A 24,315-nucleotide genomic window follows, 5' to 3' on the forward strand; every position below is an offset into this window, starting at 1 on the left:
ACCAAACATATTTGATGTTACCCAAAGCGATTCAATATTCTACAGTCGTGCCGCCGAGTCGCTGATAAGACTGTAAATGAAGACGCCCCACCGTAAGTGGAAGAGCCCCTCCTCCGCGCCATGAAAGAGCGCCAAACCAACAAGCATGTCCGATATTTTTCTACTAAAGAAGGAAATGCATTCTAAGATATAACACGCTGTCAGATGTGTTTAATGTCAAAAGTATTTGGCGCTCGTGTTCCCGGGGGAAGGAGGCGGAGTCTTTATAATGAGCTCCCACCACCCCGCATCCCATGAGGACCTCTTCATCGCACCCCTTACATGTGCTGCCATTTTTTTTCCGTTGCCATCTACACCCCCATTGGTGACAGTTGGGAAAATAAGCAGAAATCTCAGCAGAACAAAAGCAGATATTTCCTCTCTCTTCCTGTCGTGGTGTCAGTGCGTCCATAAAGGGCGCAGGAGCGCCGCCCCCTCTCTGCTGGCCGACGTTACTCGGAATCTGCGCCGTCGTAAGTTTAAGTGCATGCACAAACTGAGATACACTTAAACCTAGCTAAGATACGGCGGCCTGCGCCGTCGTATCTTAGGGTGCAATTTTTCCGCTGGCGGCTAGGTGACGCATTCCATTGAGTTCGGCGTAGAATATGAATAGGATTAGATACGCCGATTCACGAACGTACGTGCGCCCGTCGCAATAAAGATACGCCGTTTACGTAAGGCTTTTCCGGCGTAAAGTTATTCCAACAAATAGCTGGCCTAGCCAATGTTAAAGTATGGCCGTCGTTCCCGCGCCGAAATTTGAAAAATTGACGTCGTTTGCGTAAGTCGTCCCGGAATAGGGCTGGACGTAATTTACATTCGCGTCGAAATCAATACGTCCTTGCGGCGTACTTTGGAGCAATGCACACTGGGATATGTACACGGACGGCGCATGCGCCGTTCGTAAAAAAACGTCAATCACGTCGGGTCACCAATCATTTCCATAAAACACGCCCCCCCTCATCCTCATTTGAATTAGGCGCGCTTACGCCGGCCCCATTTACGCTACGCCGCCGTAAGTTAGGAGGCAAGTGCTTTGTGAATACAGTACTTGCCTCTCTGACGATACGCTACGCCGCCTTAAAGATGCGGTGCCCTACCTGAATCTAGCTAATAGACTCTAATAGGCGCCCACAAATGTGAACAGCGGTCGCCATGCTGGGCGTTCGCTGATCACTCAGCTGTGTGTTAGCAAAGCGAAGGAATTTGCTTTGCTAACACTGAACCGCCTCTCAGCCAATCAGGTTGCTGTGGTCTGTTACCAGTCACCTGATTGGCTGAAACATCAGGCGCTGTGATTGGACGTCTGAGAGAAGACGAAAGAAGACATGGAGGACACGCAGAGACTGCCGCTGACCCGTTGCGAGACAGGTAAGCACACTGGCGGCATCTGATGGGGCACAGTAGCAGAAATTGATGGGCACACTGCCAGCATTTGATGAGGCACAGTAGCTGGAATTGATGGGCACACTGGCAGCATCTGATGGGGCACAGTAGTGGCATCTGATGGGGCACACTCTCAGCATCTGATGGGGCACAGTAGCGTCAATTGATGGGCACACTGGCAGCATCTGATGGGGCACATTTGCAGAAATTGATAGGCACACTGGCAGAATCTGATGGGGCACAGTAGCGGCAATTGATGGGCACACTGGCAGCATCTGATGGGGCACAGTAGCGGCAATTGATGGGAACACTGGCAGCAATTGATGGGGCGCAGTAGCAGAAATTGATGGGCTCACTGGCAGCATTTTATGGGGCACAGTAGCAGAAATTGATGGGCACACTGGCAGCATTTGATGGGGCGCAGTAGCAGAAATTGATGGGCACACTGGCAGCATTTTATGGGGCACAGTAGCGGCAATTAATGGGGACAGTGGCTGTGTTTGATGGCACAGTGGTGGCAATTTATGGGTACAGTGGCTGCGTTTGATGGGCACAGTGGCTGCAATTTATGTTTTTTTTTTCAGTTTGTTTGCGCAAACTGAATTTTGAGCACCGGCCGCCACTGCCTGGTGTCATGTGGTCATCTGGGCACAAAGTATGTTGGAATCTCCTTAATGGGCTGATGTTTCACTCTAATAACCTAATTTATGAAATATAAATGCCACAATGAATGATGGATGGTAGGGCATCTATAAATCTTGCCCTTGATTCCACATTGGACGGGCACAACTTGCATACCATGAAAGGTTTTATTGTCTGTCAGTCAAATAGAGAATTTGCAGCAAGCTCCCAGTGTCCTTTTGTTTGCTGTTATTGGGCTGCGTAGCGGCAGTTGGTGTGAATACGGCTTCCTCCTGCAGGGTTCCCATGCGTCGTTCTTTGTTATTTGTTCAACTATTTACTGTTACAAGTACTTTGCGTGATCAAAGCCGGGCTCTGTGCAGATCCCTTTGTAGGAGAGCAGCATGCGTTTATATTGTGATACAATGTGTTATCCCTCTTCATACATTGAGCATTATTCCTGACATAAATCTGGCAGCCGGTAATCAGACAGCCGTAATGGGTGGGAGGGGGAATTGACGTTGAGAATGCTCAAACAGAAAAGATTTTAGGACAAGCAGCAGACAAGTGTGGTCAAACAGGCAAGAGATCCAGGCAGGCAGCAGACAGAAGCGTGGGGAAACAGGCAAAAGATTCAGGCAGGCAGCAGACAGAAGAGTGGGGAAACAAACAAAAGATCCAGGCAGGCAGCAGACAGAAGAGTGGGGAAACAGGCAAGAGATCCAGGCAGGCAGCAGACAGAAGAGTGGGGAAACAGGCAAAAGATCCAGGCAGGCAGCAGACAGAAGTGTAGTCAAACAGGCAAGAGATGCAGGCAGGCAGCAGACAGAAGGGTGGGAAAACAGGCAAGAGATCCAGGCAAGCAGCAGACAGAAGGGTGGGAAAACAGGCAAGAAATCCAGGCAGGCAGCAGACAGAAGGGTGGGAAAACAGGCAGGAAATCCAGGCAGGCAGCAGACAGAAGGGTGGGAAAACAGGCAAGATATCCAGGCAAGCAGCAGACAGAAGTGTGGTCAAATAGGAAAGAAGATCCAGTCAAGCAGCAGACAGAAGGGTGGGAAAACAGGCAAAATATCCAGGCAGGCAGCAGACAGAAGCGTGGGAAAACAGGCAAGAGATCCAGGCAGGCAGCAGACAGAAGCGTGGGGAAACAGGCAAAAGATCCAGGCAGGCAGCAGACAGAAGTGTGGTCAAACAGGCAAGAGATCCAGGCAGGCAGCAGACAAAAGGGTGGGAAAACAGGCAAGAGATCCAGGCAGGCAGCATACAGAAGGATGGGAAAACTGGCAAGAGATCCAGGCAAGCAGCAGACAAAAGTGTGGTCAAATAGGCAAGAAGATCCAGGCAAGCAGCAGACAGAAGGGTGGGGAAACAGGCAAGAGATCCAGGCAGGCAGCAGACAAGTGTGGTCAAACAGGCAAAAGATCCAGGCAGGCAGCAGACAGAAGTGTGGTCAAACAGGCAAGAGATCCAGGCAGGCAGCAGACAGAAGGGTGGGAAAACAGGCAAGAGATCCAGGCAGGCAGCAGACAGAAGCGTGGTCAAACAGGCAAGAGATCCAGGCAGGCAGCAGACAGAAGGGTGGGGAAACAGGCAAGAGGATGAGACAGGCAGCAGACAGAAGTGTGGTCAAACAGGAAGGAGATCCAGACAGGCAGAGGTGAAGTCAAATACTGTAGAGTCCCTCTTTCTGGTCTGTATAGCTTTGAGCCCCCCCTCCTTATTTCTGGTCTTCAAAAAAGGTGGCGTGTCCCCTCTTTCTGGTCTCTATAGCTGTGGGTTCCATATTTCTGGTCTCCATAGCGGTGGGCCTTCTCTTTTTGGTCTCTATAGCTGTGGGTCCCCTCTTTCTGGTCTCCATAGTTTTGGATCCCCTCTTTCTGGTCTACGTAGCTATGGGTCCCTTATTTCTGGTCTTCATAGCAGTGTTTTTTTTATTTTTGCTCTCCATAGCTGTGGGTCCCTCTTTCTGATTTCTATAGCAGTGGGTTCCATCTTTCTGGTCTCCACAGCAATGGGTCCCCTCTTCCTGGTCTCCATAGCTATGGGTCACCTATTTCTGGTCTCCATAGTTTTGGATCCCCTCTTTCTGGTCTTCATAGCTATGGGTCCCTTCTTTCTGGTCTCCATAGCTGTGGGTCTCATCCTTCTGGTCTCCATAGCTGTGGGTCCTCTCTTTCTGGTCTCCATAGCTATGGGTATCATCCTTCTGATCTCCATAGCTGTGGGTCCCATCCTTCTGGTCTCCATAGCTGTGGGTCCCATCCTTCTGGTCTCCATAGCTGTGGGTCTCATCCTTCTTGTCTCTATAACTGTGGGTCCTCTCTTTCTGGTCTCCATAGCTGTGGGTCCCAGCCTTCTGGTCTCTATAGCAATGGGTCACCTCTTTCTGGTCTCCATAGCTGTGGATCCAGCCTTCTGATCTCTATAGCAATGGGTCACCTCTTTCTGGTCTCCATAGCAGTGGGTCATTCTTTCTAGTCTCCATATTTGTGGATCCTATTTTTTTTAACATCAAGGCTGTGGGTCCCTCTCACTGGTCTCCATATCTGTGGGTCCCTCTTTCTGATCTTCATAGCTAAGGTCCTCCACTTTCAGGTCTCCATAGCTATGGGCCCCCTCTTTCTGATCTCCATAGCTAAGGTCCCCCACTTTCTGGTCTCCATAGCTAAGGTCCCCCACTTTCTAGTCTCCATAGCTCTGGGTGCCTCTTTTTAGTTTCCAAAGCTATGGGTCTCATCATTTTGGTCTTCATAACTGTGGGTCCGCTCTTACTGGTCTCCATAACTATGAATCCCATCCTTCTGGTCTACATAGCAATGGGTCATTTTTTCTGGTCTCCAATAGCTGTGGGTCCCTCTTTCTGGTTTCCCGAAAGCTTAGGTCCCTCTTTCTGGTTTCCCAAAAGCTTAGGTCCCTCTTTCTGGTCTCCCCATAGCTTAGGTCCCTCTTTCTGGTCTGCCCATAGCTTAGGTCCCTCTTTCTGGTCTCCCCATAGCTTAGGTCCCTCTTTCTGGTCTCCCCATAGCTTAGGTCCCTCTTTCTGGTCTCCCCATAGCTTAGGTCCCTCTTTCTGGTCTCCCCATAGCTTAGGTCCCTCTTTCTGGTCCCCCCATAGCTTAGGTCCCTCTTTCTGGTCTCCCCATAGCTTAGGTCCCTCTTTGTGGGTTCCCTCTTTCGGGTCTCCATAGTAGTTTCCTGGAATAACATTTGACCCCCCACTTCTTCCTCCACATGACAGCGGAGCAGTATTAAGCATCTGCTTTAAAAGAAGAAAAATCTTAAGGAGGACGTGTCAAGGTTAATGAAAACTGCGAGACAAAAGGTGTGCGAGTCGCGGTGCGCTGACTGACAGAAGAAAAACAAGAATTTAATGGTACGGTGCACTTGTGGCAATTTTAATTTTGCAGCCAATGTTTAGTAAAATCTCTGGGTAATTATTCCGGCAAAAACGAATAAAAGTGAAATAATTCCAGCAAAAATTAACACGGCGCCAAGCCATTAGTATTCAGAGCAGCCACGCCAGGGCTGTCAGCATTTCATCTGCGTACTTTAGCGCTTGTAAATTGACTGATCTCAGGAACAACGGTTATTATAAAGAAGTCGGAGAGCATTTTAGCAAAGGCCAAATTAATTTTAAGGGAACGCCTTGAAGAAGAACTCCGCGGTGACCCCGAAGTTCTCTGATAAATACTGTAGGTGTTCTGAATGTTCCTTTGTAGGTTCTTTATTGGAGGTTCTTCACAGCTGGGAATGTTGATGGAGGTTTTTCATTCCTTTTGATCTGTTTAATGTATAATTACTTTTCTTAAAATGGACCCACGCTCAAGCCTTACCCCCCACCCACCTTCTGCTCCTCATCCCGAACTAATATAAGCAATCCCTAGAATATTTACCTCTAAGAAACAGGTTCTCTTAAGCCCTCTGGTACTCACCTTGACCGTGGTCACCCCCCCCCCCCCCCCGTCACTCTATTGCTTGTCCAATCAGAGAATAGTTTGCCTTCATTCAGGAAATGCAAAACGATCTCTGAATGGCACCTGTGCCAAATGGCCAACCTCCCGGGTGCAGCAGGCCAGCCGCTCAGCACAGGACCCAGAAGCTGGAGAACATCTCTATAGTTGGGGTGTAGTAGAGATGTACTTCGATGATTTACAGTTTCTAGAGGGATCTCACAGGTATAGGCCCGGATTCACATACATTGGCGCATATTTATGCCGACGTAGCATATCTTTTTTAGGCTACGCAGGCGTAGCGCAGAGTGGCAAGCACAGTATTCACAAAGCACTTGCTCCCACTCGCTGTCAAATCTACGCTGGGTTTCCTCGGTGTAAGCCAGCATAGGTGGAAGTGTGGGCGTGACCCCATGCTAATGATGGGCCGAGTGACAGACAAGTACTTAAAATGAACGGCGCATGCGCCGTCCCTCGGACGCAACCCAGTGCGCATGCTCAGAATCACGTCAAAACTACTCCCTAAGATACGACGGATCACTGCCTACGACGTGAATGTAACCTAGGCCTAGCCCTATTCACGTACTACGTAAACGACGCAAAATTTGACAGGTGTGTTCCCTGGTCCATACGTTTGCATGAGTTGCGCCTCATAGATGGGTAATAACTATACGCTGGACGTAAGCCTTACGCAAACCGCGTTTATTACACAACGTATCTCCCTCATTTGCATATTTGCAATGAGGCGGCCAGCGTAAATATGCGCCCACGATACGCTGGCGTAGGAAAGTTATGTCGGTGGGATGAAGCCTATTTTCAGGCGTATCTTAGTTTTGTGGGCACGGCGCACAGATACGACGGCGCACATTTACACTTACGCGGCGTATCTCGAGATACGTCGGCATAAGTGCTTTGTGAATCCGGGCCATAGTATATACTGTACATAGTTACAGTGGTCCAAGCCTTAGGGCGTCTGAAAACATGATGGACATGAGTAATCCCCATGGTCTTCCAAACTTCAAAAGTTTGGAAGACCATGGGGATGAAGCATGAAGATTTATTTCAGGCCAGCCTTTCCCCATAAGAGGATGTATTTTGTATATCCTGCATACTGTAGAGTAGTTTTCACTGTGTCCCATATTAGTTGTAATAGCAGGGCCACTGATAAGGCATTACAACTGGTCCTGTTGTACTGGGCCCAGGCCTCATCAGCTAAACAGGGGGGGGCCCAGGGGAAGCTTTATTGGTTATTTCTGCCTAAATTAATAAATTGATTTAACTAGACCACACCCCCTCTCCTATTTGCTTACCAGGACTTAAATGACATGTCCCTGGGCCATCACATCAACGGAGGGGCCCAGGAGGTGGGAGCAGAGAAGGGACTCTTTTTTTCACTTTCAGGGCGTAGGCGGATAAAGTTAGTACCGCTGCACCTGGAGGGGGCAGAGGCAGAGTTGGGGAGGCTCCTTTAGGAAGACTGTATGGGGCCCAATGATCTCCAGCAGCAGCCCTGTGTACTAGTACCAAGCTAAGGAGGGATCCCAGGATAAATAAATGATCCTCCGCCAAGGAGAAGGCCAAAGACTCAAATACTAAGACAAAAGCAAGGGAGCATTTACAGCTAAAATGCCTTCCTTCCCTTCCTGCCTTCCATCCTTCCCTGCTTCCTTCCCTCCATCCCTTCCCTGCTTCCTTCCCTCCATCCCTTCCTTCCTTCCCTCCAGTCTACCACTCATAGAGGAGACAAAAGCAAGGAAGCATTTAGGGCTAAAATGCCTACATATCCTCGCTTCCTTCCTCTCTTCCTTTCTTCATTTCCTCTTCCCTCCCTCCCTCCCTTCCTTCCTTCCTTCCTTCCTCCCCTTGAGTCTACCATTCATAGAGGAGACAAAAGCAAGGGAGCATTTAGGACTAAAATGCCTTTCTTCCCTCCCTCCTCCCTTCCTTCCCTTCCTTCCTTCTTCCAGTCTACAATTCGTAGAGACAAAAGCAAGGGATAAAATGCCTTCCTTCCCTTTCTTTCTCCCCCCTTCCTTCCTTCCTTCCAGTCTACCACTCATAGAGGAGACAAAAGCAAGGGAGCATTTAGGGCTAAAATGCCTCCCTTCCTTACTTCCAGTCTACCATTCCTAGAGGAGACAAAAGCAAAGAAGCATTAAGGGCTAAATGGCCTTCATTCCTCCCTCTCTTCCTCCCTTCTTTCCTTCCTTGCTTCTTTTTTCTTCCTTCCTTCCAATTAGTCTACCACTCGTAGATGAGACAAAAGCAAGGAAGCATTTAGGGCTAAAATGCCTTCCATCCCTTCTTTCCTTCCTTCCCTATCTCCTTCCCTTCCTTCCCTCCCTCCCTCTCCTTCCCTCCCTCTCCTTCCTTCCCTCCCTCCCTTCCTTCCTTCCCTCTCTCTCCTTCCTTCCTTCCTCCATGCCTTGGATGTGTACTTGGTATGAAAGTTTATCTCACCTGAAGGATGTAACGAAACGTCCCAAACTCTGCTTGAGTGCTTTCTTCATATACCACTTCCTCCCAGTGTGAATATATATACAGTATCAGATATTCCAACCGCTGACAACAACAACACAAGACAAGACTCGTTTGGTTGCTGAATAAGAAGTGTTTTATTTGAGATGACACACAAATATACTGTATACAGCAGGCTTACAATACAAACTGTAACCAGAAACCTAATTAACATGAGCTAGTTTACTAAATCATTTACCCAGACTAGGCGACTCTGAGATATGACCTTTCAGGGTGGACTTCACGTCTCCTAGCTCACCGACTATACAATACACATTATCATAAATATCAACACAGAACTCCTTCATACAATTGCAGGGTTAATTAACACAGACAACAAATGGGTGAAAGACTCTTATGGCCAGATTCAAGTAGACTGGCGTAACGTATCTGATTTACGTTATGCCGCCGCAACTTCCACGGGCAAGTGCTGTATTCTCAAAGCACTTGCTCCGTAAGTTGCGGCGGCGTAGCGTAAATCGGCTGGTGTAAGCCCGCCTAATTCAAATGTGGAAGGGGGGGCGTGTTTTATGTTAAACTACTGTGACCCGACGTGATTGACGTTTTTCACGAACGGCGCATTCGCCGTCCGTGGAAATCTCCCAGTGTGCATTGCTCCTAATACGCCGCAAGGACGTATTGGTTTTGACGTGGACGTAAATTACGTCCAGCCCCATTCACGGACGAGTTACGCAAACAACGTAATTTTTCAAATTTCGACGCGGGAACGACGCCCATATTTAACATTGGCTGCGCCTCATATAGCAGGGGCAACTATACGCCGGGAAAAGCCTAACGTAAACGTCATAACTTTACTGCGTCGGCCGCGCGTACGTTCGGGAATTTGCATATCTAGCTAATTTGCATACTCAACGGGGAAATCGACGGAAGCGCCACCTAGCGGGCAAAAAAAAAATTGCAGTTAAGATCCGACGGCGTAAGAGACTTACGCCTGTCGGATCTAATGGATATCTATGCGTAACTGATTCTAAGAATTCTCGGTTGAGAATCTGGGCCTTAGAGGCCACACTAGTCTTATTTACAATAAACACATTATAGCAGACAACAGACAGACAGGTGGAAAGAGAGACCCTGGAGAGCCGCCGCTCTCATGCACATCGCTGGATCAAGATGAGGCTCAGGTAAGTAAAAGGAGGGGATTTGCACCCAGAAGGTTTTTTACTTTATTGCATAGAATGCAAAAAATTTCTGTGTTTGGCAGTGTCGGGACAAGATCATCCAGTGCCCAGGGCAAAGATGCCAAATTGCGCTCCCCTTCACTTCATTATGTGAGAGCTTATGAGGAGGAGGAGGGGGAGAGAGAGCACAGCCAGCACCTCCGCCTGGCTCTCTTCTCATCTCCTTGTCACTTCCAGCGCTGAGCTGACAGAAGTAGTGGTGCCGCTATCACTACTCCTGTCAGCCTAATAGTAGAAGAAACTTTAGGCGCCCCTCCCATCCCTAGAATACACGCTGCGCCAAGGTCAGCCAACCCTTCTGCCCACCCCTTGTCCTGGCTCTGGCCTTTAGAAACACTTTAACCCTTTAAGTACATTCTGTTGTGATTTTTTTTTGCATTGACTGCTTAAACCCTGAAAAAGGGGGGGGGCTGGACAACTTGGGCTGGTAAAGGAAGTTGAAAAATATCAGACTTACTGCCAGGATCACCAGGAGGTGTCGCCCCCTCCCCCCCATCCCATCTGGGGTGACAAGGGTTGTACATGGGATATTTTCCACCAGATGGGACGAAATACATAACGTTGTTGCGGTTTTCCTGCGTCTATCATTAGCGCAATAACCGGAACGCGCCTTCTGCTGCAGATTTATCGCTGAATTCGATTTTTGGCTATTTTCGGCTATCCATGATCGGCACTGACAACGGGGGGGGGGGGGATGATGAAGTTTTATCCTCATTCCGTCACTCTCCAGTCAGTGAAAGACTTGCCATCATCCATAATTATAATATAGTCATCACCGCAATGCGTAGCGCTCACCGGCGGGGGGGATGGGAAGGGGGGGCTTACAGGAATAAGCTGTAGCAACGGTCCTAATACAATCACACAAAGTGACACGAAGCGTTTCCCCGCCGCCTGCAATCCCCCGAGTACTTTCCCCAAATCTTCTTTCCATAATATTTCCATCTCATTACGGAGCGAGGTGGACGGCTTGAAGTGGAGGATTATGTCATCTGCGCGTCTTTGTGGAGCGCCGAACATCCACCAGCCAGGCGGACCTGACAGCGCCAGATAACCGCCGCCGACTTATGCTAAATCACCTTCTGATTAATTAGCACGCGTCTGATGAAAAAGTCTGCAAATGGAAGTTTCTGAAGTTTGAAGAGTCCAATTTATTTGGTTGACGTGCGTCCAGATCTGAAGAGGACCTGAAGTCCAAGGTGAAGGCACATTAGTTTAAAGTTCAACTCCAAAAAACACACCTGGTGTAATCATTGTCTGATGTCTCGCTGGGTCCTGTGCCGCCTGTGCTGCCGCTCGCTGGGTCCTGTGCCGCCTGTGCTGCTGCTCGTTGGGTCCTGTGCCGCCTGTGCTGCTGCTCGCTGGGTCCTGTGCCGCCTGTGCTGCTGCTCGTTGGGTCCTGTGCCGCCTGTGCTGCTGCTCGCTGGGTCCTGTGCTTCCGCTCGCTGGGTCCTGTGCCGCCTGTGCTGCCGCTTGCTGGGCCTGTGCCGCCTGTGCTTCCGCTCACTGGGTCCTGTGCCGCCTGTGCAGCTGCTCGCTGGGTCCTTAGCCGCCTGTGCTGCCGCTCGCTGGGACCTGTGCTGCCGCTCGCTGGGTCTTGTGCCACCTGTGCTGTCGCTCGCTGGGTCCTGTGCCGCCTGTGTTGCCACTCGTTGGGTCCTGTGCCACCTGTGCTGCTGCTCGCTGGGTCCTCTGCTTCCGCTCGCTGGGTCCTGTGCCGCCTGTGCTGCCGCTTGCTGGGCCTGTGCCGCCTGTGCTTCCGCTCGCTGGGTCCTGTGCCGCCTGTGCTTCCGCTCACTGGGTCCTGTGCTGCCTGTGCTGCTGCTCGCTGGGTCCTGTGCCGCCTGTGCTGCCGCTCACTGGGTCCTGTGCCACCTGTGCTGCCGCTCGCTGGGTCTTGTGCCACCTGTGCTGCCGCTCGCTGGGTCCTGTGCCACCTGTGCTGCCCCTCGCTGGGTCCTGTGCCACCTGTGAGTCAATTTTTTTGGTTGACGCACGTCCAGATCTGAAGAGGACCTGAAGTCCAAGGTGAAGGCACATTAGTTTAAAGTTCAACTCCAAAAAACACACCTGGTGTAATCATTGTCTGATGTCTTGCTGGGTCCTGTGCCGCCTGTGCTTCCACTCGCTGGGTCCTGTGCCGCCTGTGCTGCCGCTCGCTGGGTCCTGTGCCACCTGTGCTGCCGCTCGCTGGGTACTGTGCCACCTGTGCTTCCTCTCGCTGGGTCCTGTGCTGTCGCTCGCTGGGTCCTGTGCCGCCTGTGCTGCCGCTCGTTGGGTCCTGTGCTGCTGCTGTTTGCTGGGTCCTGTGCTTCCGCTCGCTGGGTCCTGTGCCGCCTGTGCTGCCACTTGCTGGGCCTGTGCCGCCTGTGCTTCCGCTCGCTGGGTCCTGTGCTGCCTGTGCTTCCGCTCGCTGGGTCCTGTGCCGTCTGTGCTGCCGCTCGCTGGGTCCTGTGCAGCCTGTGCTGCCGCTCGTTGGGTCCTGTGCCGCCTGTGCTGCTGCTCGCTGGGTCCTGTGCTTCCGCTCGCTGGGTCCTGTGTCGCCTGTGCTTCCGCTCGCTGGGTCCTGTGCCGCCTGTGCTTTCGCTCGCTGGGTCCTGTGCCGTCTGTGCTGTCGCTCGCTGGGTCCTGTGCAGCCTGTGCTGCCGCTCGTTGGGTCCTGTGCCGCCTGTGCTGCTGCTCGCTGGGTCCTGTGCTTCCGCTCGCTGGGTCCTGTGCCGCCTGTGCTTCCGCTCGCTGGGTCCTGTGCCGCCTGTGCTGCTGCTCGCTGGGTCCTGTGCTGCCTGTGCTGCCGCTCACTGGGTCCTGTGCCACCTGTGCTGCCGCTCGCTGGGTCTTGTGCCACCTGTGCTGCCGCTCGCTGGGTCCTGTGCCACCTGTGCTGCCCCTCGCTGGGTCCTGTGCCACCTGTGAGTCCAATTTTTTGGTTGACGTGCGTCCAGATCTGAAGAGGACCTGAAGTCCAAGGTGAAGGCACATTAGTTTAAAGTTCAACTCCAAAAGACACACCTGGTGTAATCATTGTCTGACGTCGTCTATCACTGTGCTGCCGCTCACTGGGTCCTGTGCCACCTGGGCTGCGGCTCGCTGGGTCCTGTGCCGCCTGTGCTGCCGCTCGCTTGGTCCTGTGCCACCTGTGCTGCGGCTCGCTGGGTCCTGTGCCGCCTGTGCTGCCGCTCGCTGGGTCCTGTGCCGCCTCATTCTCCTCTGATGTCATCAGGGCGCCAGCTGTCTCCTCCTGGTTCATGCAGTGTGGTGTAGGCTGTAGTTTCTCTGGTCTTTTGGCTAAGATCAAGTGTAGTATCTGTTCTTATCAGTGATCCAGTGGGGGGCGCTGTGCTATCATCCTGACCTGACCAAGGTTGGGGACAGTGGTTTTGCAAACCTGCTGGAGTGATTAGGGTTTGGAAGGTTAGCATACCTAACAACTTTTGAACTCTGGAATGAGGGACACTTGAGGGAGGAACTAATTTGCGCGGCGGCAAAATATGGGTGTGGCCAAGTATGGTGGACAGGAATGGCAGAGGAGAAGGGTTAGCAGGGCACAGAAGAGGCATCACAAGGGCAGAGGATAGGGGGTCAGTAGGGCAGGGTACAGGGGTCAGCAGCTTGGAAGACAGGGGGTCAGTAGGGCGGGGCTACAGGGGTCAGGACAGAGGACCGGAGTCAGTAGAGCAGGGTACAGGGGTCAGCAGGATGGAAGACAGGGGTCAGTAGGGCAGGGTACAGGGGTCAGGACAGAGGACAGGAGACATTAGGGCGGGGTACAGGGGTAAGTAAGGATGGAAGAGAGGGGTCACTAGATCAGGTTATGGGGGTCAGCAGGACGGAAGACAGGGAGTCAGTAGGACAAGGTACAAGGGTCAACAGGACAGAAGACTGTGGGTCAGTAGGGTAGTGTGCAGGGGCTAGGAGGAGGATGACAGGTGAGATGTTCTGCAGGGCTGGGATCAGGGGGCAGGTGTGATGTTCTGCAGGACTGAGAGAGGGGAGACAGGTGTGATGTTCTGCAAGGATAGGAGAGGGGAGAAAGGTGTGATGTTCTGCAAGGCTGGGAGAGGGGAGACAGATGTGATGTTCTGCAGGGCTGGGAGAGGGGAGACAGGTGTGATGTTCTGCAGGACTGGGAGAGGGGAGACAGGTGTGATGTTCTGCAGGACTGGGAGAGGGGAGACAGGTGTGATGTTCTGCAAGGCTGGAAGAGGGGAGACAGGTGTGATGTTCTGCAGAGCTGGGAGAGGTAAGACAGGTGTGATGTTCTGCAGGGCTGGGATCAGGGGGCAGGTGTGATGTTCTGCAAGGCTGGGAGAGGGGAGACAGGTGTGATGTTCTGCAGGGATGGGAGAGGGGAGACAGGTGTGATGTTCTGCAGGGCTGGGAGAGGGGAGACAGGTGTGATGTTCTGCAGGGATGGGAGAGGGGAGACAGGTGAGATGTTCTGCAGGGCTGGGAGAGGGGAGACAGGTGTGATGTTCTGCAGGGATGGGAGAGGGGAGACAGGTGAGATGTTCTGCAGGGATGGGAGAGGGGAGACAGGTGTGATGTTCTGCAAGGATAGGAGAGGGGAGAAAGGTGTGATGTTCTGCAAGGCTGGGAGAGGGGAGACAGATGTGATGTTCTGCAGGGCTGGGAGAGGGGAGACAGGTGTGATGTTCTGCAGGACTGGGAGAGGGGAGACAGGTGTGATGTTCTGCAGGACTGGGAGAGGGGAGACAGGTGTGATGTTCTGCAGGGATGGGAGAGGGGAGACAGGTGAGATGTTCTGCAGGGCTGGGAGAGGGGAGACAGGTGTGATGTTCTGCAGGGATGGGAGAGGGGAGACAGGTGAGATGTTCTGCAGGGATGGGAGAGGGGAGACAGGTGTGATGTTCTGCAAGGATAGGAGAGGGGAGAAAGGTGTGATGTTCTGCAAGGCTGGGAGAGGGGAGACAGATGTGATGTTCTGCAGGGCTGGGAGAGGGGAGACAGGTGTGATGTTCTGCAGGGATGGGAGAGGGGAGACAGGTGAGATGTTCTGCAGGGATGGGAGAGGGGAGACAGGTGTGATGTTCTGCAAGGATAGGAGAGGGGAGAAAGGTGTGATGTTCTGCAAGGCTGGGAGAGGGGAGACAGATGTGATGTTCTGCAGGGCTGGGAGAGGGGAGACAGGTGTGATGTTCTGCAGGACTGGGAGAGGGGAGACAGGTGTGATGTTCTGCAGGACTGGGAGAGGGGAGACAGGTGTGATGTTCTGCAAGGCTGGAAGAGGGGAGACAGGTGTGATGTTCTGCAGAGCTGGGAGAGGTAAGACAGGTGTGATGTTCTGCAGGGCTGGGATCAGGGGGCAGGTGTGATGTTCTGCAGGGCTGGGAGAGGGGAGACAGGTGTGATGTTCTGCAGGGATGGGAGAGGGGAGACAGGTGAGATGTTCTGCAGGGCTGGGAGAGGGGAGACAGGTGTGATGTTCTGCAGGGATGGGAGAGGGGAGACAGGTGAGATGTTCTGCAGGGATGGGAGAGGGGAGACAGGTGAGATGTTCTGCAGGGATGGGAGAGGGGAGACAGGTGAGATGTTCTGCAGGGATGGGAGAGGGGAGACAGGAGCGATGTTCTGCAGGGATGGGAGAGGGGAGACAGGTGAGATGTTCTGCAGGGATGGGAGAGGGGAGACAGGTGAGATGTTCTGCAGGGATGGGAGAGGGGAGACAGGAGCGATGTTCTGCAGGGATGGGAGAGGGGAGACAGGTGAGATGTTCTGCAGGGATGGGAGAGGGGAGACAGGTGAGATGTTCTGCAGGGATGGGAGAGGGGAGACAGGTGAGATGTTCTGCAGGGATGGGAGAGGGGAGACAGGTGAGATGTTCTGCAGGGATGGGAGAGGGGAGACAGGAGCGATGTTCTGCAGGGATGGGAGAGGGGAGACAGGTGAGATGTTCTGCAGGGATGGGAGAAGGGAGACAGGTGAGATGTTCTGCAGGGATGGGAGAGGGGAGACAGGTGAGATGTTCTGCAGGGATGGGAGAGGGGAGACAGGAACTCCCGCCCACATGGAGATCATTTCTTTCTATTTATATCCTTTAACTCCTGAGATTGCGTCTTCGCGGCTCCACCATGACAGGTGCTCTTTATAAGACTCAGAGGAATTTCACTTCATTCCGCTTCCCCTCAGGTAACATTGGCCTGGATTCAGAGAGCAATTGCGCCTGCGTAACCATAGTTATGCAGCGCAATTGCTTACTTGCCCCGGCGTAACGAATGCTCCTGATTCAGGAACCTCGTTACGCCGACTGCAGCCTAAGATCTGCGCGGCATAAGGCTCTTATGCCCGCATATCTTAGGCTGCATTCTTGCGATGGCCGCTAGGTGGCGTTCCCGTTGTGCTCTGCGTATAGTATGCAAATTGCATACTAACGCCGATTCACAACATTACGCGAGCCCTGCGTACGCAGTTTACGTTGTTTGCGTACGGCGGTTTTCGCTATTAGCAGGGGCAGCCAATGCTACGTATACCCGTTGTTCCCGCGTCGCGAATTTAAAATCGTTTGCGTAAGTGAATCGTGAATGGCGCTGGACGCCATTTACATTCACTTTGAAGCAAATGACGTCCTTGTGACGTCATTTGCCGCAATGCACGTCGGGAAAGTTTCCCCGACGGAGAATGCGCACTACGTTCGGCGCGGGAACGCGCCTAATTTAAATGATCCACGCCCCCTACGGGATCATTTAAATTACGCGCGCTTACGCCGGGCATTTTTCAGGAGCGCCCACGCAAATTACGGAGCTACTGCTCCGTGAATCAAGCGTAGCGCAGGAAATTTACGGAGGCGCAGTGTTAAAACGGTACACTGCGCCTCCGTAAAAAAATGGGCAAGTCGTACCTGAATCTGGGCCAATGTCTTCTCCCTCAACAAACAGATTAGGAAATCTTCTGACTTGTGCCTGGATGATGAGTCTCCCCTGCAGCGGACGCACCCAGGAGCACTTTCTATGCTAAGCTCTCTTATTTCTCCCGTATTCTCTGATTCATGATTACATTAGCAATTCCTGAGGCGCCGCCGAAATGCCTGATCCTCCTCCGATCCTTCGGGTTAGAGGAACGTCCCCCCCCCCCCTCTCCAGGACAGATACCCCGCCCCCCCCCCTCCAGGACAGATACCCCCCCCTCCAGGACAGATACCCCCCCCTCCAGAACAGATACCCCCCCCCCCCCTCCAGGACAGATACCCCGCCCCCCCCCCCCCCCCCGCAGCTGGCGAGAGGAAAACGATTTGTTGATTCATAGATTAGAAAATGGAAAATTCAACTTTCCGAAATCTGATGGTTTTCTGAAGAAGAGCAGCTGTGAGGAGGAAATAAGTTGGGAGATATCGTTATGCGCCGTCCTGCGTCACGCTCTTTACATTCTCACTTCCACAAATTCAAGCTGCCGACATTTCTTCACTTTGTTAATAAAGGGATCCGAGGATGTGACGGGTCAGCCGGGATCCGAGGATGTGACGGGTCAGCCGTGATCCGAGGATGTGACGGGTCAGCCGTGATCCGAGGATGTGACGGGTCAGCCGGGACCTGAGGATTTGATGGGTCAGCCTGGAATCCGAGGATGTGACGGGTCAGCCGGGATCCGAGGATGTGACGGGTCAGCCGGGGATCCGAGGATGTGACGGTCAGCCGGGGATCCGAGGATGTGACGGGTCAGCCGGGGATCCGAGGATGTGACGGGTCAGGCTGGGATCCGAGGATGTGACGGGTCAGCCGGGATCCGAGGATGTGACGGGTCAGCCTGGAATCCGAGGATGTGACGGGTCAGCCGGGATCCGAGGATGTGACGGGTCAGGCTGGGATCCGAGGATGTGACGGGTCAGCCGGGGATCCGAGGATGTGACGGGTCAGCCGGGATCCGAGGATGTGACGGGTCAGCCGGGATCCGAGGATGTGACGGGTCAGCCGGGGATCCGAGGATGTGACGGGTCAGCCTGGAATCCGAGGATGTGACGGGTCAGCCGGGATCCGAGGATGTGACGGGTCAGCCGGGATCCGAGGATGTGACGGGTCAGCCGGGATCCGAGGATGTGACGGGTCAGCCGGCATCCGAGGATGTGACGGGTCAGCCGGCATCCGAGGATGTGATGGGTGGTGGGAGGTGCGGTGAAAGTGTAATGAAGGTGCAGTCAGGCGGTGGGAGGTGCAGTGAAGGTGCGGTAAAGGTGTAATGAAGGTGCAGTCAGGGTGTGGTGGGAGGTGCATTGAAAGTGTAATGAAGGTGCGGTGAAGGTTCCCGTAGTTCTATAATCTTGAATGTGTCTGATCTCGGAGGTAAGCAGGGTCGGGCCTAATTAGTACTTGGATCGGAGCCCGCCTGGGGATAAGTTCTGTAAGCTTTTTTTGGGCTGTTTTTGGCCAAGGTACCAGCTTGGCAGCCCCAGGTTCAAGAAGGTTGCGGTGTCCTAAGGTGGGCGCCTACGGCCACACCACCCTGAAGGCGCCCAAACTCATCTGATCTTGGCGGCTAAGCAGGGTCGGGTCTGAGTAGTACTTGGATGGAAGGCCACCTGGGACTACCAAATGCTGTAGGCTTTTTTCTTTTTGTTGGCTTTGTTTTATGGCCAAGGTGCCAGCTTGGTATACCCAAGTTCAAGAGGGTTGGGGCTCCAAACGTAAGTGCTTGTGGCCACTTCACTCTGAATGTATCTGATCTCAGAACCTAAGCAGGGTTGGCCCTGGTTCATTCTTGGATGGGAGACCACCTGGCAATACCAAGTGTTGTAGGCTTGTTGGCTTTGTTTAATGCCCAAGGGGCCAGCTTGGCATTCCCAAGTTTAAGAAGGTTGGCAGTTCTCTTAATGAGTGCCTAGGGTCACATCATCCTGAACACATCTGATTTTGGAGGCTAAGCAGGGTCGGGCCTGGTTAGTACTTGGATGGCAGACTTCCTGGGAATACCAGGTGCTGTAGGCTTTTTGCTTTTCGTTTAAATATTTTTTTTCTCTTTTCCTAAGGTGCATTGCCAAGCTGAGGGCACCAATGGAGATTGACTATAGTACCCGGATGGGAGACTGCCTGGGAATACCAGGTGCTGTAGGCTCTTTTTTTTGGAGTCGTATTTTTTTCCCCTTTCTAAGGTCTTCTCCTTGGCATTGCCAATCTCAAGAGTTTGAAGTCTCCAATGGTGATTGCCTACGGGCACATCACCCTGAAAGCGCCCGATCTCATCTGATCTCAGAGGCTAAGCAGGGTCGGGCCTGGTTAGTATTTGAATGGGAGACCGTCTGGGCATACCAGGTGCTCTAGGCTTTTTTCTTTTTGTTGGCTTTGTTTTATGTACAAGATGCTAGCTTGGCATTCCCAAGTTTAAGAAGGTTGGCAGTTCTCTTAATGAGTGCCTATGGTCACATCATCCTGAACACATCTGATCTTGGAGGCTAAGCAGGGTTGGGCTTGGTTAGTACTTGGATGGTAAACTTCCTGGGAATACCAGGTGCTATAGGCTTTTTCCTTTTTGTTGGCTTTGTTTTATGTACACAATGCTAGCTTGGCATTCCCAAGTTCAAGAGGCTTGGGGGGCTCCAAAGGTAAGTGCCTATGGCCACTTCACTCTGAATGTATCTGATCTCAGATGCTAATCAGGGTCATGACTGGTTAGTGCTTGGGTGGGAGACCGCCTGGGATTACCATGTGCTGTAGGATTTTTGTTGGCTTTATTTGTTGGCTAAGGTGCTAGCTTCACATTCCCAAGTTCAAGAGGGTTGGGTGCTGCAAAGGTAAGTGCCTATGGCCACATCACCCCGAACACATCTGATCTTGGAGGCTAAGCAGGGTTGGGCTTGGTTAGTACTTGGATGGTAGGTAAACTTCCTGGGAATACCAGTTGCTGTAGGCTTTGTTGGCATATTTGTTTTCTCTTTTCCCAAGGCGCCATCTTGGCATTGCCAAGCTCAAGAGTGTCGAGGGCATCCTACGGCCGAATCAACCTGAAAGCGCCCAATCTTGTCTGATCTCGGAGGCTACACTGGGTCGTGCCTGGTTAGTACCTGGATGGGGGACCGCCTGGGACTACCAGGTACTGTAGGTTATTTTTTTTTTGGAGTCGTTGAGTTTTTGTTAAGGTATTCGCTAAGGCTTGGCAATCTCAAGAGTGTTGAGGGCAGCTTGCGTGATCGCCTACGCCCACGTCACCCTGAAATCTCGTCTGATCTTGGAGGCTAAGCAGGGTCAGGCCTGGTTGGTACCTGGATGGGAGGCCGCCTGGTGCTGTAGGCTTTTTGGATTTTTTTTAAGAAGAGGGTTGAGGGCTGAAATGGTGGGCTCCAATGACCACCTCACCCAATCACTCCCGATCTCGGAGGCTAAACAAGGAGGAGCTTGTACAATACTTCACAACTTGGAGAGAAGGTCGGAGGTCAGATTTAAATTGGGCTTGCTATGGAAGGAGGTGGGGAACCGACAGGAAGAATCCTCTCTAAATACAGAATATGGCCCGGATTTACAGACATCGGCGCACATTTATGCCGCCGTAGCGTATCTCCTATTCGCTACGCCGACGCAGCGCAGAGAGGCAAGTATGGAATTCACAAAGGACTTGCTCCCAAAACTGCGCTGGGTTTCCTAGGCGTAAGCCGGCGTAGGTGGAAGTGGGCGTGAGCCATGCAAATGAGGCTTGACCCCATGCAAATGATGGGCCGAGCGCCAGACAGATACGTATAACGAACGGCGCATGCGCCGTCCGGTGGACACATCCCAGTGCGCATGTTTAGAATCACGTCGGAACTACTCCCTAAGATACGTCGGATCACTGCCTACGGCGTGAAAGTAACCTACGCCTAGTCATATTCACGTCCTACGTAAAATACGCCGGCTTGTGTTCCCTGGTGCAGCCCTTTGCATGGATGCTGCCGAGTTACACCTCCTTTATGGGGCATAACTTTACGAAGTACGTATAACTTACGCGCACTTGCGTCAGGCGCACGTACGTTCGTGAATCGCCGTATCTCCCTCATTTGCATATTTGAATAGAAAATCAATGGGAGTGCCACATACGTCCAGCGTAACTATGCGCCCACTCTACGACGGCGTAGGCAAGTTACGTCGGTGGGATGAAGCCTGTTTTTAGGCGTATCTTAGTATGTGGGTCCGGCGCACAGATATGATGGCGCATATTTGCACTTACGCGCAAGTGCTTTGTGAATCCGGGCCATTGTCCTCTTGCTGGTCTAGGCTCGGCTGTGTTGCTCGCACAGGGAGTAGATGGGACATTTGTAGGTGGACGCAGAGTTCAGGCAGAGTTCAGGCAGAGTTCAGGCAGAGTTCAGGTGTGTAGGGTGAAGCAGCTCTATAGGATGACCCCCCTCTGGTCTCCCTGTTCTCTCCTATGGTCTGTAATCCCCAACCAGGCGGGAGGATTGTAGAATCACACCGGAGCGTCGCCTACATGAGACTGTATTAGAATGACGAACGTTCGGCTCACGTCCCGCGGATCGGCTGTCATTATGTAAAAATATGTCTCCCCGTTGATGGATGCAATTTATTTTCCTGAGATCAACAGGACCGCCGTAAAAAAAAACCGCCGTAGATGTGGGGCAGACGCTGGCAAGTTTTATTTTGTTCCTTGCCGCCAGAGGAATGTCATTAGCGGGTAGGAGGTCCTCGTCAGCGCCGCACAAATCCCGATGTTCACGCCGCGGATTGTACAATATACCCCGGGAAAGAAAATCCCCCGCCGCATTTATAACAATCGCACCGGCTGAAATATCGCCGCGTCAGAAATGATTCCAATTAATAACTCAGCGGGACCCGAGATTCATCCACAAATTATTTACATAATGCAAAGTGCCGGAGAGATCGGGGGGCGCAACATATTTCACTCCCTGAATTTTGTATTTTATTAAAAAAAAAAAAAAAAATGCCGGTAATAAAATGAGATGGGAGCGGTGAAGATGAAGACGAGCAGAAAGACTTAGGCCGGCGTATCAGTAGATACGCCAGCCCAAGTCTGAATCTGCGCCGACGCAAATTTAAGCGTATTCTGGTAACCAGATACGCTTAAATTAGGCTCAGATACGAGCGGCGTAAGTGTCTTACACCGTCATATCTTAAAGTGTAATTTTTAGGCTTGCCGCTAGGTGGCGCTTCCATTGCGTTCGGCGTAGAATATGTAAATGACTAGATACGCCGATTCACGAACGTACGCCTGGCCAACGCAGTACAGATACGCCGTTTACGTAAAGGCATTTTCAGGCGTAAAGTTATTCCATCAAATAGCTGGACTAGTAATGTTAAGTATGGCGTAGAAATTTGAAAGATTTACGTTGTTTGCGTAAGTCGTCCGTGAATAGGGCTGGACGTAATTTACGTCCACGTCGAAACCAATACGTCCGCACGGCGTACTTTGCCGCAATGCACACTGGGATATGTACACGGACGCGCATGCGCCGTTTGACAAAAACGGCAATCACGTCAGGTCACCCTCCATTAACATAAAATACGCCCCTCACATCCTCATTTGAATTAGGCGCGCTTACGCCGGCCCCATTTACGCTACGCCGCCGTAACTTAGCAGGCGAGTACTTTGTGAATACAGTACTTGCCTTGCAAACTTACGGCGGCGTAGTGTAAATACGATACGCTACGCCGCCGCAAGGATGCGCCGCCGTACCTGAATCCAGCTAGAGGAATATAGTGTTGTGGAGTCGTCCTTCCCATAGACAGCGAGATCTCCAACGTCTCCGTCTCAGGAAAACGCAGAAAAATGTTACATTAAACTTTATTTAGTATCTTTATTACTCCGCAATGAACACGGATTGCCGGCCATAAAATATTACAGGAGACTCTCCTTCTCCATTTTTTGCTTTTGTTTGAGAAATAAAAACGGACATTTTATTTTTCTGTGATTGGATCAAATCGATTCATTACGGAGTTCCGGAAATCCCTCCTGCGCCCGAAATGACCAAAAATAAAAAAGGTCACAAATTTAGATTCTGAAGATAAAATAATTTGCGAGTTGAAGAACGCGTTACGAGGAAGACATTTCTAGCTAGATTCAGGTAGGGGCGCGCAACGTTAGGCAGGCGTAGCGTATGGCATTTACGCTACGCCGTCGTAAGTTAGATAGGCAAGTGCTGTGTTCACAAAGCACTTGCCTCCTAAGTTACGGCGGCGTAGCGTAAATGGGGCCGGCGTAAGCGCGCCTAATTCAAATGAGGATGAGGGGGGCGTGTTTTATGTACATTAACTGTGACCCGACGTGATTGACGTTTTTTTTACGAACGGCGCATGCGCCGTCCGTGTACATATCCCAGTGTGCATTGCTCCAAAGTACGCCGCAAGGACGTATTGGTTTCGACGTGAACGTAAATTACGTCCAGCCCTATTCACGGACGACTTAGGCAAACGACATAAAATTTTCAAATTTAGACGCGGGAACGACGGCGATACATTGACTACGCCTCCTAGGGGGCAGCTTTATCTTTACGCGGAGTATCTCTGACGGAAACAGCGTATCTTTACTGCGACGGGTGCACGTACGTACGTGAATCGGCGTATCTATGCATTTACATATTCTACGCTGAAAACAACGGAAGCGGCACCTAGCGGCCAGCCTAAATATTGCACCCTAAGATAGGACGGCGCAGGCATATCTTTTTTCTGTATTCATAAAACAAGATACGCCGTGATTTTGCTAAGATCCGACTGGCGTAAACCTCTTACGCCGTCGTATCTTAGGGTGCATATTTACGCTGGCCGCTCAGCGTAGAATATGCAAATGAGCTGGATACGCCGATTCAGAAACGTACGTGCGCCCGGCGTTTTTTTTTTTACGTCGTTTGCGTAAGGCTTTTTCCGGCGTAACCTTACTCCTGCTATATGAGGCATAGCCAATGTTAAGTATGGACGTCGTTCCCGCGTCGAATTTTGAAAATGTTACGTCGTTTTGCGTAAGTCGTTCACGAATAGGGCTTTGCGTAAATTACTTTCACGTCGAAAGCATTGACTATTTGGCGACGTGATTAGGAGCATGCGCACTGGGATATGTTCACGGCCGGCGCATGCGCCGTTTGTGAGAAACGTCATTTACGTGGGGTCATGTTTTATTTAGGTAAAACACGCCCACCTCTCGACAATTTGAATTCGGCGCGCTTACGCCGGCAGATTTACGCTACGCCGCTGCAACTTACGGAGCAAGTGCTTTGTGAATTCTGCACTTGCCTCACTAAATTGCGGCGGCGTAGCGTAAATAACATACGCTACGCCCGCATAAACTTACGTCCCCCTACCTGAATCTAGGCCAAATAATTTTTTTAATAAAAACGGGGGGGGCTGGCCCCTGCCGCGAGTTTCTAAAGGTGGGGGGGTCAAATCGGGCTCCTTACAGGTGTAATGCCTGCACCCCCCTGATGGCGGCCCTGCCTGAGATCCTGTAGTTCATCCCATTCTTTAGCTTTACCAGGTCATTTCTCACAGGAGTATTTTTTTTTTTAACAATGAAATAAATATAGGCCCGGATTCACATACATCGGCGCATATTTATGCCGGCGTAGTGTATCGAATATATACGCTACGCCAACGCAGCGCAGGGAGGCAAGCACAGTGGCCTAGATTCAGGTAGATTTGAGCCCTCTTACAGAGGCG

At 51.7% G+C, this 24,315-nt stretch overlaps 3 pseudogenes; all 3 read left to right on the top strand.

Moving 5' to 3' along the window:
* Nucleotides 1-12,979: 12,979 nt before the first annotated feature.
* LOC120942248 lies at nucleotides 12,980-13,105 on the top strand (annotated as a pseudogene).
* Nucleotides 13,106-18,148: 5,043 nt separating this feature from the next.
* Nucleotides 18,149-18,267, top strand: LOC120942138 (annotated as a pseudogene).
* Nucleotides 18,268-18,865: 598 nt separating this feature from the next.
* Nucleotides 18,866-18,984, top strand: LOC120942139 (annotated as a pseudogene).
* Nucleotides 18,985-24,315: the final 5,331 nt, after the last annotated feature.

The sequence above is a fragment of the Rana temporaria genome, chromosome 5 (assembly GCF_905171775.1).
Source record: "Rana temporaria chromosome 5, aRanTem1.1, whole genome shotgun sequence".
NCBI classification, from domain to species: Eukaryota; Metazoa; Chordata; class Amphibia; order Anura; family Ranidae; genus Rana; species Rana temporaria.